Raw genomic sequence first — 8,468 nt, 5'->3', positions numbered from 1 at the left:
GTCTTTGGAAATACTTGGAAATAAACTGGGCACTTGAGCAACCTGTGGCTTTATTTCAGGATAGCCCTATTCTGAGTAGGGATTCATCGCTCGCAGTATATATTAGTATATGATTGATTGACTCAGGCTGTCATTGCACTGGACCTGTGTGTTGTTGGATGACCCAGTCATGCACATCTGATGTGAACCAGAGATGAGTATTTGCCTCCATTTATGACAAACCAGCCGTAGGATGTGATGCTTTTTTTCATCACTCCTAACACTATCAGTGTATGCATGGAGGGAAAGAAGAACTTTTCCAGCATAAAGCCTAATGGTACAAAGTTAACCAGGTTTGTGGGGGTTTTATTTAATTTTTATTTCATTTTATTTTATTTCCCCAAATTTGAGCTGTCCAAGATCTCATTTAGTTGATATGTTTATAAATAACTCTGCAGCAAATCATTGCTTTGCGTCAGGGCACCACAGTTGTTGGTTTGGTCTGATACCATGAGCCCCAAAGCTGGATTTATTTCGTCATCACACTTTGGCCTCAGAGGAAAAAGCAATTAAACCAAACAATTCTCTTAATGACTCTTTGAGAAGGGTTATTAAGCCTCTTTTTATGGCGAGTATTATCCTGGGTATTTATGCATTGCTGACCCCTGTGGCACAACCCATTAGCACTTTCTGCCATGCTAGTAGTAAATATCCAGTAACATTTATAGTAAATTTAGAAGTATGTTAAAAATGGCTATAACATAATGCTACCATTATTCTAATGCTTCCCTCAGCAAATACTCATTTTCCATACAGCAGTTCTGCAATAACTGTGTTTACTCTGAGCTCTGTTGGTTTTTAGTGGGGTTGAACCCTGAAGCACCAAGTGCCTTACAGAATGGTGTGTTTGGTCCTTTCAGAGCTTACAGCACATAAATGAGACTGAAGAATTGCTTTGCATGGCATCTTGTCACTTTGTTGTGTGATTGTCATATGATTGTCAGCCTATGCAAAGGCAATGGACATCCACAAATGGAAATGAAACATAGTCAAGGATTAAAAACATCAATTAGGAAAACTGAGTCAACCCAATAGCCATAGTTGCAGACAGGAATTGACTTCATTTTTTACACTGAACTATTGGCTGAATGTTAATCCATCTTTTTGTGGCTGGCTGTAACTTCAGTGTTTCTGTGTCTTTCTGCTTGAGGAACTACTGTCACTTTTTGTTTAGCAGCACATTAAAAGGAGAGCAGTATTTCTAATTACTTCTCATACAGTCTCATTTCCAGTCAGACCTGGAAAATACAGTAGCATGTGTTAGTGCCCCTGCCAGAAAGGCCTTCAGCTATAACTGTCATAAAGGAGATGTTATGGTGAGATGAATAGGCAGAAAGCTTTATTAGGTCTCTGTGCCTCTTGCTTCTGTGAACTCTAAATCATTGCAAGGTTTTGTAACTGTGGTAAAGGTTGAGGAAGCTGAGTCAGCTTTAAGAAATCCTTGTCTCACCATGTGGGACACAGTAACTGATGGGGTGCATGTGGCTGTGGTAGTGCTGAGTAAAGCGGATGTATATCCCCTAACCCTTCAGCTTTACCCAGCTCATGTAAGCTTAACCAGAGATAGCACATGCCAAGGGTACTTGTACCTGGTATCCTTACTTGAAGAACTGTCCATAGGGAGAAGTGATAATCAGGGTAAATAAGGACTTGAAAAAATATACACATGCACTGAATCATGCTCACCTTGCACAAAGACACTACTGTGTGTGCTGTGACTACATTGGCTGATGTTTAATAAGATATGAACTCTGGTTAAAGCTCTTGACCCTCAGAGTAGGAGCTGCATTTTACCCCAAGGTTTCCTTAGTGTTACAGTAAGGGGGTCTGTGGACTTTGAGGGGCTGGCTCTCTAATATCTCCCCTTTTCCCACAGGGAACAATTACAATAAATGGTCTGTTCTATTTGTTTTATTAGCAAAGTAAATTTCATAGGAACATAAAAATACTTTGAAGCTGCAATGGTGGCATTATTCATATTTAAATACCAAACAGAACTGAAGATGTGCGATGCCAGGCTTTGCTCCAGGGACTTTCAAATGGGTTTGTAGCACAGGTAGCAGCAGTCTAAATGCCTGTTACTGTGATGATACAGTTTTGTTTCATGTAGCCTTTTAGAGAGTTGAGAATATGTGACTGTTGACTACGTTCACAAATGAGTCAAGTATGAGTCATAAATATGAGTAAAGTATGAGAAAATTCACCTTTGTGTCTTGATTTGACATTTCTTTAAGCTTTTGATATGATAATATCTTTACTTCAGCTAAGTTTTTATTGCTATATGTTTTTATGGTACACATGTTAAATATTACAGGAGGTGGAAAGAAATATAATGTGCTGAAATGGTAGTATGTACAGCACTAGAGGTGAGCCTCTGAAACCAGGGTGAATGGAGCCCAAATGTCAAGTTCAATGTATGGCATCTTCCAAAGAGGATTCTTCTGAACAAACCCCTTTAAAAATGTTCACTGTGTGCTTGTTGTGGCAATATCTGGAAATCTATGAATGGGACCCCATTTTTCTGGATGCTGTAGACACAGAGACTAAGAGATAATCTCTGTCCTAATATCTGTAACCATTCAGTTAAGCGAGATAGATAAGAAGAGGAAAGACATACATCCCATTTGTGATACAACACAGGGATTAATGTTTTCTCTACTTCAAGTTTAAATTACTATAAACATGAGGCTGAAGAAATTATTTCACATACCGTGGTTCAGTATCTAAATAGCAAGCTATCTAGCTGCAGAGCAGATCCTTTGTTAATGAGAGATGCTAGCTCTGATGGAGGAAAATGTGGTTCCTCAATGTCTTGTCACTGCAATTTGAAAGACGAGAGTAACATTCTTAACCCTGCTGTTGTTTTCCTGAGTGATTTTGAATGTTGCACCTCACTTTCTGCCCTGTAGGGAACTGAGAAGAATCTTGGAGTGAAGAATGGTACGTAAGAAACCAATAGCTATGTTTGATGTGAGTTGTATATCATCTTATTTTCCTAGTGCTACAACCATCAAGTTTTCCAAAGTCTAGGAGATGAAGAGGTGACCACAATGCATCCTTGAAAAGGAAAAGGATAACACAGAAAGGTATTTTCCCAGATTGCAAATGGACATGGTAAAAGGTTCATTCTGTCAAAGTCAATGGGAGAACTTCATGTGACTTCCTTGAGATCTATTGCAGCTCCAAGATGGGAAAGGGACTTGCACATCCTGAGCTGGGTGACAGAGATGGGGGGCAGACTGAAGTACTAATGATGCAGAAGCAAAGGGTTAATGTCCTCCTGCTCCACCTAGATGGACACAGGTCAACGGTGCCAAATGGGTTCCACCCAAGAGTTCACTTAAACACTTCTGTCTTTCCAGTCTGTTCCTGATCAGAACACCACAAATCCAAGCCTTGTGGAGTCCATAGGGAGGCTGGAGAGTTTGTGATCCCTGTGTTTGACAGGTGAGGGATTTATAGTACAAATGCCCCATGTTCAATAATTTTAATGCAACCTTTTCCTCCTCTGCTGCTTGAAGCCCTGAAGAAGAAGAAATACAGGTCTTAAAAAAGCAACTGACCTAAACAAGGAAGGAGTTTGTCTGTCAGACTTTGTTGGTTAGCAATGTCTGTGGCTGACACGGTGGGTATTTCTTGAGTAAGGCTAACATTAGGTATTCTTTGCAATGTAGTGAAAAAGGAAAAGCTTCTCTTAACCATCAGCTGCACTGTGGAATAACTTTCTTCTCTATAGACTGCCCCTATATTGTCAAACTCTTATCTGGCCTGGAGGCTTACTTTATGCCTAAATACAGAGTTCTATAACTGTAGATATGTATATCTATGTAGATATGTATATGTATAATGATAATATGTAGATGATACGTAGATGTATAATAATGAAGTTACTCTTCATGCAAAAGCTGGATTTCTTTCCCCTCTACCCTGCTGCATAGGTACAGTTTGACTAAAAAGGATGGGGTTTAGTTTGACTAAAAGGGAAGGGTGTTTAGGATTTTGTTCACAAGATGGCACTAGCCACTAACCAGTGCTGTCTTTTAACCCCAACGTTGAATTGTCTGCATCTTGAGCACAGTCGGAGGAAAAACTGGTAATGATTAAACACAGACAAGCCAGCTAGAATCTTATATGCAGTTAAATCATCTTTTTATATACTTATATAGCTCGTGGATCCCGAAGAAAGAAAACAAAAGGTTTTGGATGTTTTTAATGAAATACAGTTCATTACAATCTCAGAGATACATGTTATTTAAAAGGAATGTTCTTAGCACAGTGGGAGGGAAAGTGAAATACTGTTAATGGCAGCTGGGATCCTGATTGCCCCTATCCACAAGGCAATAATTCATTGCATTGACAATCTGCAGTTTCTGTTTGAGTCCCACTAAACTGTTACCTTAGAAACTGCAGTGGTTTAAGATACAGATTGAAAACCACACTGCCTTAGTACTGTATTCGGTTAACTCCTCACAAATGTTAGACAAATTTCTTTCCATCTCTTTCGTTTTGTAGGTAAGCTGCTCTCCAGTTGAGCAAGCAGAGCTATATAAGATGCAGATGACCAGAAGGCTGTATCATAGAATCATAGAATAGTTAGGGTTGGAAAGGACCTTAAGATCATCCAGTTCCAACCCCCCTGCTGTGGGCAGGGACACCTCACACTAAACCATGGCACCCAAGGCTTCATCCGACCTGGTCTTGAACACTGCCAGGGATGGAGCATTTGTATCTATCTCATTGTCTGCAGTCAGCTATAGTTTAGTTTGCCATTTTACAGTTTCTCCTACTTTAGTAATCCCCATTTTGTTTCCAGCAAACCCTTTTCATTTCAAGGGAAAGAGGAAGCATAGAATAAAATTACATTTACATCGTGCTGGCTTCATATCTTGCTTTAAACACTGTGCGTTTCATATAATCCATTACCACTAATGAGCTACATGTAAAATTGCTTCAACCACATTTTATGCGACAGTAATTCTTTTGGATATTAAATATCTGAATTAGTGCAAATGCTAATTGTCTGCCAGTTCAGAAACCCATTTGTAAAACACACAGCTCCTCTCCTTGCCTTTCTTACACTTTCCCTTCTCTTTATTTAGGACTAGTTTATCCTTGCGTTTTGCACAAGTGCAGGGGATGTGTGAGTCCCAAACGTAGGAGATCCATGGAAAGGCTTCTTCGTAGTGAAATCTGTCACCAAGCAAAGTACAGAAGCTGTGTTCTCGATGGTTCCTTCCCAGCGACTTGGTGATAGACAGAAATGGAGCAGCCTTTTCCTGCTTCCCATGGCAGTGGTGGCTGGGATGAAACAAGTGTGTTCAGCCCAGAAGTGTTGCAAAGGGCTCTCCTCCCACAGGCAATGTCTCCTTTCCCAGCCTCTCTCCAAGCTGTCTTGTCTGTCTGCTAAGTCATCTTGTGGGCTTTCTTGCTCAGAGCCTTATTTATTGCCAAGGGGCTGATCCTGCAAAATGCTGAGTTCTGCCATCAGTTTCTGCTGACTTCCTCTGTGGGATCACAGCATCCATCATGGTCAGGCCTTGAGATACTTCAAGAAAGGGTTTCTTTGATGGGGACCTATGATAGGGGTTTACAAGTGACTGTTAATAGTGTGGTACCGGAGTCCTAGTACATTGTATTATTCTTCCTTCCCATTCTTCTTATCCTGATTTCCACTGGGTAGAAGTTGTATCTGGCTTATCACTTCCTCTCTAAATAGCCAGTGATCAGAAAGAAAAGGGTCATTATCATATAACATTCATGTGTGTGTACAGGCTGAGAGAGCAGCAGACACAGAGGCAGTGCCAGCTGAGTGTACTGGTGTAGCTGGGCAGGACAAGAAGTCTTCCCTTTCTGGTTAACACAGGCTGCTGTGGTGTCACAGAGCTTGGGGACTGCGGGGTTTAGGTCAGGATTGTGTTCAGCCTTGGCATCTCTTTTTGGTAGACATTGAAGCAGCAGTGGAGTAGGGGTGTTGAGCCATGCCCTGGGCTGTGGTGTTGCTGTTGGCAGGTTGGTCTGTGTCACTGCCTGTGGCTCTGAGGAGCCAATTCACAATGGAAAAGGATGAGACTGAGGGCTTGCATTCTACAGTGCTTGCACTGAGGCAGGTGCTCAGAGCCAGCAGCCATACAGGCTGCAAGAGGGGTACTACAACTGGCATATGTCCTTTGTTGGATGATCCTGACATGTGTGTACCATTGGATGAAGCTGCATCCAATACACAGCTAGATACAGCACCATACACCCAGCCTTCCTGCTCCCCTCCCCTCCAACATTCTCTACCACCAAGCAAGACAGGGGAATCACTCAGACAATTCATATCCAGGATGTGCAGGGCTTTGCTCAAGTCCCAGCCTCATGGTCTCTTCTTTTCTGCCACATTCCCAGCATGAAACTGGGAACAAAAGGCATCCAGAGGCCTACAGAGTGGTCGCTCCCTCCTCTGTTCACAGAAGTTGAATGGGAGCACGTCTGTTCTATGTTGGAACTAATCGGTGGTCACAGCTGCCCCTGGCACTGTGCTGGAGCATTGTACCCCTGAGGAACTGTGGCACAAGCCATTGGAATGGGATGTGGTGCTGTGCAGTGGCTTGTGTTGTGCCAGGCTGAGCAATTAGGGCTTGTCCACTAAATAAAGCAGACTGGCCGGGCTTCTTGGCAGCGTATGACTGTTGTATGCAGGTGGTACATGGAGTATAATGGACTAAGAAAGTATTCCGAGTGGGGAAAATGCCACAGCTAAAAATGCCACCACAGCTGATGTTCTCTGGAAGAGCAGAGGCCAACGAACAAAACCTTTTATGCAGACAGTGGGGTCTGAAGAAAGAAAACAGGTTATGAAATGTATGGAGGCTGAACAACTGTCCAATACAATAGACTACAAGGGGCTTTGCTGTGCGGACAGAGAGACAGAAGTGTCTCTGTGGGTACTCTCATGTGCCTCTGTTATGGAGTATACTCATCCTGATAGCCTTAATTTGTGATTTCTTGGCACTTGAGGAATTTCACTGGAAAATGCAAAGGACAGTAAATGGTAAGAGGAGCAAAGGTTTATACGGAGAGCTGCTTTGGCCACATGGGTCATGTGCAATAGCTCAGCAGACAACTGTGAGCTATCTTATTGACTGGTAGCAGCTCTGAGTGACCAGGTCCATGCAGCATATGGGTGCTGAGGAGCACCAGTTGTGTACAGGTGGGAAGGGAAGCAGTGCTGCACCTTGTGGGAGTCCCATTGTTACACAGGGGTGTGTGGTTGCTGCCTGCAGACTGCACAAGGCACATCTCTGCCTGCTTGGCTCACAGTGATTTCTGAACCAGGAAATGGAGCCTATAAGCAAGTCACCTTTAGATTTGCAAATGTCTGGGGGCAGGTTTGACTTTCTGTTTCATCATGTGGTACTTAGAACAGTGGAACCCAAATTTGGGCTGCAACTGCCAGTATTTAGTCACCCCTATTCTTATTTATCATTTCTAGATGAGAAGCTCTGCTTGTAAATGCTCTGGTAAAAGCACTGCTGCCTCCATTGGTCCCAGTTCCTGCTGTGCCTCATTTGCAAGAGGATGTGTTGGAGGAAATTGCTTTATACCCAACATGGGGTTAATTGCTCCTTATTATTCCCTTATTCAACATCTCCTTGTTTTTTCTTTTAATTTCTCCTTTTTCTATTAGGCACTAAAAGAAATGTTGACAATTCAGATTATTTTGCTTTTACAAGCAGCAACAGCCTCCTCTGACTCGTGAGCTCAGCTCTATGTCACTCTTCACATACAGTTACACAGAGTATATCCCCAAACATCTTCCCTCCAACTATTTGTTCCCATCTCAGCAAGCTCTTAGGCTACTAAGGATGCTACATTGCTTTAATTGGTCTGTGAGCCTATATGTAATGCAGCCTGATTTGTGAGGCTGCAAGCAAAGAGAGGAAACCTCTTTCATTGTAAGTTTATGCTTTAATTTCTTTCAGCCAAGAGCATTTTGCAGATGTTTGTGCAACGAAAGCATCAGTTCTCTGCAGTGCCAGGACCAGTGCCTAGTCCCCAGTTTGGGTGATGTTCCCTTGATAAAGTAGGGGTGAGAGGGGGAGCAGCCCAGCTGAAGAGAAGTGAGGATATGGGGATGAGCTTCAGCTGTTTGGCAAAACAGAGGAGAAGCCTGTTTGAGTGATGGGCTCAGGCATGTATAAGAAGCACACAAACTGTTCAGCTTCTGCTTCAGTTCCAAAACACAGTAGCTGTGGCGCCTTGTAACCACCAGAGAAGCATGGGCAGAGCTAATTATTACCTAGAGAGTTGCTGCAGGTGAGAATCCTTATTATTACAGAGACAAAAGGGGTGCAAGATAATCCAAGTGATAGCTATTGCTAGCTGTCCTCTAAGCAGTTTGATTTGCTTGTAAGAGACACCTGGCCAGTGTAAATCCCACTGGCCTA

This window comes from Melopsittacus undulatus, chromosome 1, assembly GCF_012275295.1.
Source record: "Melopsittacus undulatus isolate bMelUnd1 chromosome 1, bMelUnd1.mat.Z, whole genome shotgun sequence".
Taxonomy (NCBI): Eukaryota; Metazoa; Chordata; class Aves; order Psittaciformes; family Psittaculidae; genus Melopsittacus; species Melopsittacus undulatus.
Note: the sequence above shows the minus strand (reverse complement) of the source record.